Consider the following 8,450-nt stretch of genomic DNA (forward strand, 5'->3'; position numbering starts at 1 on the left):
AAACTTTATATTATCTCACTGAGACATGAAATCAATAATCAAATAGATATATTCTGTTGGATATGGACTTTGCCCCAACATTGCTAAAGCCAAAACAGAAGATTCTCAAGAGATTTAGGGTCTGAAGTCATGGATCTGGCCCACCTGGTCGTAGGGGCAAAATCGTCATTTTGCAAAGAGACAGAAGAAGCCCTAGGTCACTGGCCCACTATATATACATGATTATATATTGTTCAAAAAATGAGTCTATGGTGATTGATGTCTTTAAGAGAGAGTGTGACAAAGTAGATGGGTGTGAACTTAATGTTTCATATTCGAATAATCTAACATTTTGTGAGCAAGTGGAGCTGATGAAGAAGACCGATGTGTTAGTGTCACCACACGGTGCACAACTCACTAACTTGTTTCTAATGGATAAAAATAGTAGTGTAATGGAGTTTTTCCCCAAAGGATGGCTTAAGCTTGCAGTGTAATGACCAGCTTGTGTTCCAATGGGGAGCTAATTGGTCAGGGACGAGACACGAAGGCTCTTGGCATGACCCGGTTGGGGAAATATGTCAATTCCCCGATACGGATAGGCGATGTATGTATGTCGATATCTAAGAACGCTATGATTGGATACGATGAGACCTATTTTGGCGAGTGGGGTAAGTTTAGCATAAGAGGTACGAAAGAGATTGTAGAGTGCAGCCACGGTAATAATAGTTCATTAGATGTATGTCATTGATGTTGCTGAGAAACTTGTTTCAATGCAACGAAATTATTTGGCATATGTGAAGATTATCATCAACATAAGCTCACTGAATACATATTGGTCAGTGATAGCTATCAACATAAGATACTTAGCAGTAGAATCTAAAACTGAAGATATAGAAAAGACAATTTTACCACTATAAGCGACATAAAGACCTTTCGGAGCTGAGAAGACTGGTGGTCATATCCTCCTGTGTAAATAAGTTTCTTTGCTAAGAATCAGATCTGGCGAGCAAGTCTTTGTTTGGGGAATGTCTGTAACGCTTGATGAGGAATCATCAAATGGTTTTCTCCAGTTACTGCTCTCAGTCACATTCTTGCTTTCATTTGCTTGATCATTCTTGTTGGATACTCCACAATGAGGCGGTTCACTTTTGGAACTAGCTGGAAGAATACTTGGATCATGACCTTTGTGGAGATTGTAAAGAAATTCTAAGATGTATCTACTACGCTTAAGTGAAGCTTCCTTCGCAGGAAACCAATTCCTAATGCAGAAAATAAGTTAAACCATCCCATTCATATAAATGTTTCTCGGTGGAGTGCTTTCATATCATAAGAATAATGAAGATCTTCGCACAAGTTGAATTATTTACACAAGTAAAACAATAAAGACTCCATAGTGAACGTAAACAAGATTCTAAAAGATTCTATCAATTTTCTAAAACAATAATTTCCAGAACTTGATAAGATTCTCAAATGCATGTTTCAATAGTCAGTCTTAAGTTTAAGGAAATAGTAAGCTAAAAATCTGTATGTCAGATGCAACTTCATCACTTACAAAAATTTGCTGATCTTGTGATAAAGGATGCATTGAATTTAGCAGGAGCTTGAGCCACAAGAAGGTCCAAATAGTGGAGCAAAAAGAGGCCACCAGTCAAACGAATTCTCTTGCTGAGGGAGCTGAATTTTCTCAAATGAAGCAATAGCATCAGAAAAGCCACTGAAGAAATTCACATTGGAAATATCATTTGACTCCACTAGAATAGTAACATGGAATTTCGAAGATAACGTAACAACCAAAACTGATATGATATGTTAGACACAAACAAAAGCTCATAAAAATGCATCTATAGCACGAATACAAGTAGGAATACTATATACACTAAGATAATCTGGAACAGGGGTTTTACGACATCATGACAGGACCATAATAGTTTTGACATGCGACTTCTATCTTAGCTCAAGATAACTTTATCCTTGTTAGGAAGCTACCTCAAGTGAGATGGACTCCATATCTGGAGCTCTTGAGAAATCAATAGTTGTGTTTCAAAGAGACTTACAACTGCATGCGGATCAGAAGCAGGATTTGTGGCAATTACCGGTTCAACCGTTCAAACCATGAAATTGTCTATCCGGTTCGATTTTTTTTTGACAATCCGGTTTAATCACAGATTAGCTTGTGATGAACGTTTGCCCAATCTGTAAATCAGAGGCACTGGTTTTGGAGAAGAGAAAGGTATAGGAAGAAGAATGGCTATCATCTAATCTTATTAAGTGAACTTCACACACTCAAAATTGTAAATCTTGTTCCAGTTCCTTCTGTGTTCTCGCAAGAAGTTGAAAAACTCTCTGTTGTTGCTATTCTTCAACTGTTGGTAAACATTTGTTACATAACCAAAGTCTCGTCCGTAGATGTGACTTGCACATGCCGCTTTGTAACTCATCATCTCCCAGTCTCCTATTAACATACCGTTTTTTATTTCTGTCTCGAGCATTCCTGGGGAGAAATGGCGGTTCAGCCACCACTTAGCCCGAAGAGCCCATAATGTATTGGCGAACATTTGTGGTTGTCGGGTTGTATCGGACAGAATATGTTTGTTGGTTCCAAATTTCAGGCTCAGGAAAAGAAGCTTCTACATGCAATGCTAGCATTTCGATTAGCGACTCTTTACTATACTCATCTGCAGGTAATTAAAACAGAACATATGGTCTTATTAACAAGTTAGGCAGGATTCAAGGTCTTAAGGCTAAAAGGTGTTTGATGGATTGATCTTAAGTACCTTCCATGCACATTCCAATAAGCTTCTTAAGGGTAGTTACACAACTAGGATCAATCTTTAAGATATCTTCATAGGATTTTGCAAGCATGTCGCTGTTACGACGAAATTTCTCCATCATTAGGGCCTTAATCCTACAGTTGACCAAAAGAACCAAAACCCACTTCACAAAATCATCTGTTTACATAATCTAAATTCCTAAGGCGGGTGCATATACTAGATAAGAGAATGAAAAATATATCTTTGTACCTGAAAGGTTTTATGTCATGTACCTTCTTGCACATCTCCTCGACCATTTTCATCGCTTCATCTACATGACCTCCAAATAACAGAAGCTAGAAAAGTAAAAAACAAACATCAAATTAGTGCGAGACATTCCAGCTTTAAGGGATGAACATGAGGACAATATGAGACACGTAGGCAAAAATAGTTAAATCAGTTTTTACATGTACAAGTGGATGTAATGCAGCTAAAGATACAATGAGGCGGGGGCTGTAGAGTTTGCCGCATATATTTGACAGCTTCCTTATAATAAGTATCATTGACAATCTTGATGGATCCCTCGTGTACAGTTTTATATTCTTATTATTCAAACCAAAATAGAGATATACACACAAACCCGTCTTGGGCGTGTGTAGCTATTGAGTTTTCTTATACAGTATTATAATGTGAATGATTCAAAATATTTATAATGAAAATATGGTTGGAAATATACACTGAACAAAATAGACGTTACTTCAATTTGTTATTTGATATTTTCAGTCAATCAATACACAATGTGTGTGACATATCTGTGTAAAATGAAACATTTCTTTTGTCCATATATTTTTTTACAAAATTTAGATTTATAAATTAAAAGAATTCAGATTACATGTGTAGTACTCTTCAAAGCCGGAGAAGTTTCCTATTTACTAATGTATAATTTACTATTGATTTTTCGTTAATGATGATACAAAATAGTTGTAAAACAAACTAGTTTAATATGTATAACTAGATTAGGACCCGCAGTATACCGCAGGGCAAAATTATTTATAACAAAAATATTTAAATTATAAGTTGTATTTATTGGTTATATATGTTATAGTTATATAATAATTGTTAAATAAAGTATATAATACCGCAATATAATTATTTTTTTACATAATATTTATTCAATCAATTTAATTAAATATGTCTTTTCTCTGATACCGACAGTGTTAACAAAATAATGAAATGATGTTTTACCACTGTTACACCGAATTAATGATATTTTTTAATTTATATAAATATCGATAAAACCCGTCCCGCTATATAACCCCGTCCCGAGATATTTTAACTCACACTATATCATCTTAATTTTTTATATTTATTGTGTATCTACAGTATAATATTTATCATATTTAACCTTTTAAAAATCTTTAAAATAAAGAACCGGAATAAACCAAATAAAAGTTTTTAAAGTTTGAATGACTCATAAATCAAGCTTTCTACTCATTTGTATTCGGAATCATTTTGGTCTTTTTTATAGTATGACTCTGAACCACTGCCCAATTCTTTTAGACAATGTGGGATATTGTACCCGTATTTTTTTATTTATCTATTGAGTAATATATGTCCGTTTTAAAATTTTTGTATTACATCATATGCAGGAAAAAATCACAAATTTTTATTAACTAAATGTATTATAGTATAATTCAAGATAATTTAAATATAAATTCAAATAAAAATGAAAAGGAATCATATACAGTATTTACGTTTGAATGAGGTAGAAAGATTTCCTTATTTTTTTAAATCTTACCTATAATTAATTTTGAAGTTTTGGTAACTAATATTAAAGTCAATGCATTAAATGTAAAAACTTTCCAAAAAGTAATTTTGAGCAAAAACTGCTGCAAAAATACTAGTATAGATTTACTTATTGATGGTGTATATTTTGGAAAGTTAGATGTTTGTTGTTTATCTTTTTATTTTACTAACTCTAACTCTGTTTCGTAATGATAAAAGGAAAATATCTTAGTTAAAATAGGAAAATACGTACATGTTTTTGGAAATATACTCAATGAGGAGGTAATTAGGAATGAGAGATAATTCCACCATCTATTTATCTCTATATATATAGAATAATAATAAAGATCATCTTCTAACTTGATAAGAAAACTTTAAACCAAACACGAGTGAAAAAGGTGATCGATAACCATGAATGATGGAGAAGAGCCACCGATGAAAAGACTTAGAAGAAGTCCTATTATGCTTCCTGATGATGTGTTTTTTTCAAATATGGTTTTCCTAAACTAAAAATATTCATTTCAATAAATTAGATTATGATTTTACTTATTAATTTTGTGGCATCAAAGAAGCTAAATTTTCGGTTGGGTATTGTTGCCATATCCAAATATTATAATTTTCTTGTTTGGTCTATTGATTAAGATTTGAGTAATTAATTTAATAGTTATTCGATTTAAAAAAAAAAATTGTTTTAATTATAATGGCATGTTTGTAAATAATTATCAATTTGAAGCCTTATTTGCTAAAGTTGCTGTGAAAATAATAATATAGATTTTCAAGATTGTGTGTGTGATATCAAAGGGCAGACCGGAGCGGACTTGTCACTTAACGAGTTTTGAAAATAAACCGAACTTCAAAATAAAAATCAAACCGAACCGTGGTTTATGTTTCTTATTTTATTTTATTTGTTGGGTTTTCTCCTTTTAAAATTGGGTTGTGTTGTGATGTCTTTGAACACCACATCAAACCACAGTTGGGTTGCAATAACAAAGCGCCTTCTTTCTTAAGCAAGAGTTATGTTGCCGAAAGAGAAAGGCCGATTGAGACTCTTTTACGTTTCTTGTTAATACTAATGACAATTGACAAACAATGACCCACTTTCGTCTAGGACGTTGATAGTATGGTTTTTGAGCATGTATGAGCCTCTAGCTATTGTTTTCTTATAATGTGAATGATACAAAACTTAAAAACGAAAATAACCTCTTGATATAGAATATTTGGTTAGAACAAATATCCTTTGAGTATATCGTTTGATATTTCTTTCACTAATGAGGCATGTGGTTCTGATATTTTATTCTTTCTTTGTTGCGAGAGAATAAAATTTGGTGGTGCTCTGTAGTAACTATGTTTTATGTATTTGCCATTAACTCTGTATCGTTCATTAACTCAACTTTCAAAAGTACGTTGTACAAAAGTTGTAATGAAATCACTACAAAAAAATAATGGTTTTACATCATTTTATTTAATTTGTTTGTATCAATTTTTAAATGATGGTAAAATAATTTGCATTATTTAAATAAATGATTTACATTTTGTTGATGCAAATAATTTATATCGATTGAAATAAATATTTGTTTCAATTACTGAATTAATGTTCATTTACATCACTTATAAAAAATGTTGTAAATATTATATCATTTTTACTAAATTGATATAAAATATTTGCATCATTTATCAAAACTAATGTCAAATAATATCATTTGTAAAAACATGATGTTAAAATCGAAATTATAATAAATTATATTAAAATAATTTTTTCTGTAATATAATATTTAATTATTTATATTTCAATCATATTTGATAATTTATAGTATATATTATTTCTACTATATTTATGGTGGAGCCCACAATTAGTTGTTATCTCCACTAAACTTAAGAAGTGGCAAGATTTATATTTATAGTAGATAATCTTTCACCATTCACTGAGAAGTGGTCGATGTGGGATTGTAAAAATCCTTCCCTAACTACCAACAAAAAAATAAAGTTTTTATTGACAAATAGAAAATAAGTAATTGTTTTAAGATATTAATTCTTTCCTTTATTTTTTATTTACAATAAATAAATAAGTAACAGTATTAGAAATTATATAATGTAAAACAATTTACATAAGTGATTTTTAATTCTCGCTAGTGTAAATTAACATCAGTTTTTATTGATGTAAATTTTGTATCATATTAAAAAGTGATTTTAATAAAAATTGATATATTCATCAATTATCTAAATGATGTGAATCTATAATTTATATCATTTTTTTAAAAAACTGATACAAATAAATAAAAGTTAAATCAATTTTATTTAATTGATGTCAAATTAATTAATTAAAACATTACTTAAATAACTGATGCTAAATCATATTTATTTGTTTTATTTTTAAATAAGTAATTTAAAACAACATTACTTAATTTTGTGATACAATTTAAGTGATACAATACACTCACTTTTTTGTATTGAATGTTCCATTAACATCTTTTTATTTCGTTAACACCCAATCAGAAAATCTTGTGAATGCCAAGGAATATTAGCTAGTGAGAGAAACTTGTGTAAAAAATTAGTCTTCTAATCTGTTAGATGGTTTTTTATTGTTTCTTGCAAATTAAGGGGGGTGTATTCAAATTGACATTTCTAGTGATTTATATAAAATTTACAAATCCTATGTTATTAAATCATGGATTTTAAAAAATCTCCTGAAATCAACTGTTATTGAACTGATGATTTAAAAAACTACTGTTATTCAAACCAGTTTGTGGATTTGGATTTTAATAATTTGTAGGAATTTTGGAGTATTTGAAAGGGATTTGTTTAGTTAAAAATACAGAAATTCAAATCTCATGGTTTTAGGTGGGATTTGAAAGAATTTCACCATAAATCATATCAACTTCCCTAAAATCTATCAAAATTCTAAATTTTCTAAATCCCATAAAATTTTCCAAAATCAAGGTTTCAATACACCCCCTAAGTATGATTTGGGTGTTACTACTTCCTTTACTTACTCCGTAGATTGATTTGGTTTTTTTTTTTGTTAATCTCTAGTTTCCGTGTTTTACTTAACAAAATGTGTTTTAAAATGAATGATTATTTTGTTCATATACTTAAATTTCCTATTAAAAGTAAAAATATACTTTAAGTATATATGTGCCATCTACACATCATTTACCTCTTTTATGTGAGTTTTTGTCGCAAGTATGATATTAGTTTTGGTGTGTGTGTAGTCAAACATCTGTAGCACAATTGGTTTATTCCCCCTAGATTGACTCCCCTAACCACAGTTCGATTCCCCCCTAGTACACCAAAACAAAATTTTAGTTGATCAAAAAAAAAGTTTAGGTGTGTGTGTTTGTGGCATACTGGCATCATTTGCTAATACTTAAATTTTTAGAATCAACCAAAAAATGCCGACATAAAAGAGAAAAGAATCTTCCGAAAGTAAACAAAAGAACAGAGAAAAGAATCTTCCAACAATCTAACGTAATTTATTGACTACATTTTAAAATTAAAGAGTTCACAAAAAGTGGCTCAAAGCCAGAACTTGGGACACGAACGCAACACGTGGCTCCTATTAAAGGTTAGCGTCACTGAGTTAAGTTGTACGTGTCAGAAACGATGACGTCGACACTAACCAATGTGAACAAGACGTTTAGACCAACCCTAGAACACCACAGAACAGAAACAATTTGGTCTTTGACCGACCCGTCCACCTTTTCCGGTCACACGCCTAACAACTAATTGTTATTGGTTAATTACTTATTTTTTACTACTTTGTTTTCTCTAATAATTTGGTTGGCTTTTTAGTTTATTGAGTGTTGTTAGTAAAAAACAAATAATAACACTAATCAACACAATAGCCTTCGTAAAAGATTCAATTATTTGAAATAAATTATAATCCCTTCTGAGTCTTTAAATTGCAAAATTAATTCTGAATTTCAATTCTTTTTTAGT

The 8,450-nt window shown here is 30.8% G+C and overlaps 1 long non-coding RNA gene across 1 annotated transcript; it reads right to left on the reverse strand.

The window, feature by feature from the left end:
* Positions 2,640-3,220, reverse strand: LOC104729855. The gene is made up of 4 exons (XR_758348.2): positions 3,197-3,220; positions 3,000-3,085; positions 2,754-2,884; positions 2,640-2,654 (listed from the first exon to the last, which is right to left on the reverse strand). It is a non-coding gene; the product is annotated as an uncharacterized LOC104729855 (long non-coding RNA).

The sequence above is a fragment of the Camelina sativa genome, chromosome 12 (assembly GCF_000633955.1).
Source record: "Camelina sativa cultivar DH55 chromosome 12, Cs, whole genome shotgun sequence".
Taxonomy (NCBI): Eukaryota; Viridiplantae; Streptophyta; class Magnoliopsida; order Brassicales; family Brassicaceae; genus Camelina; species Camelina sativa.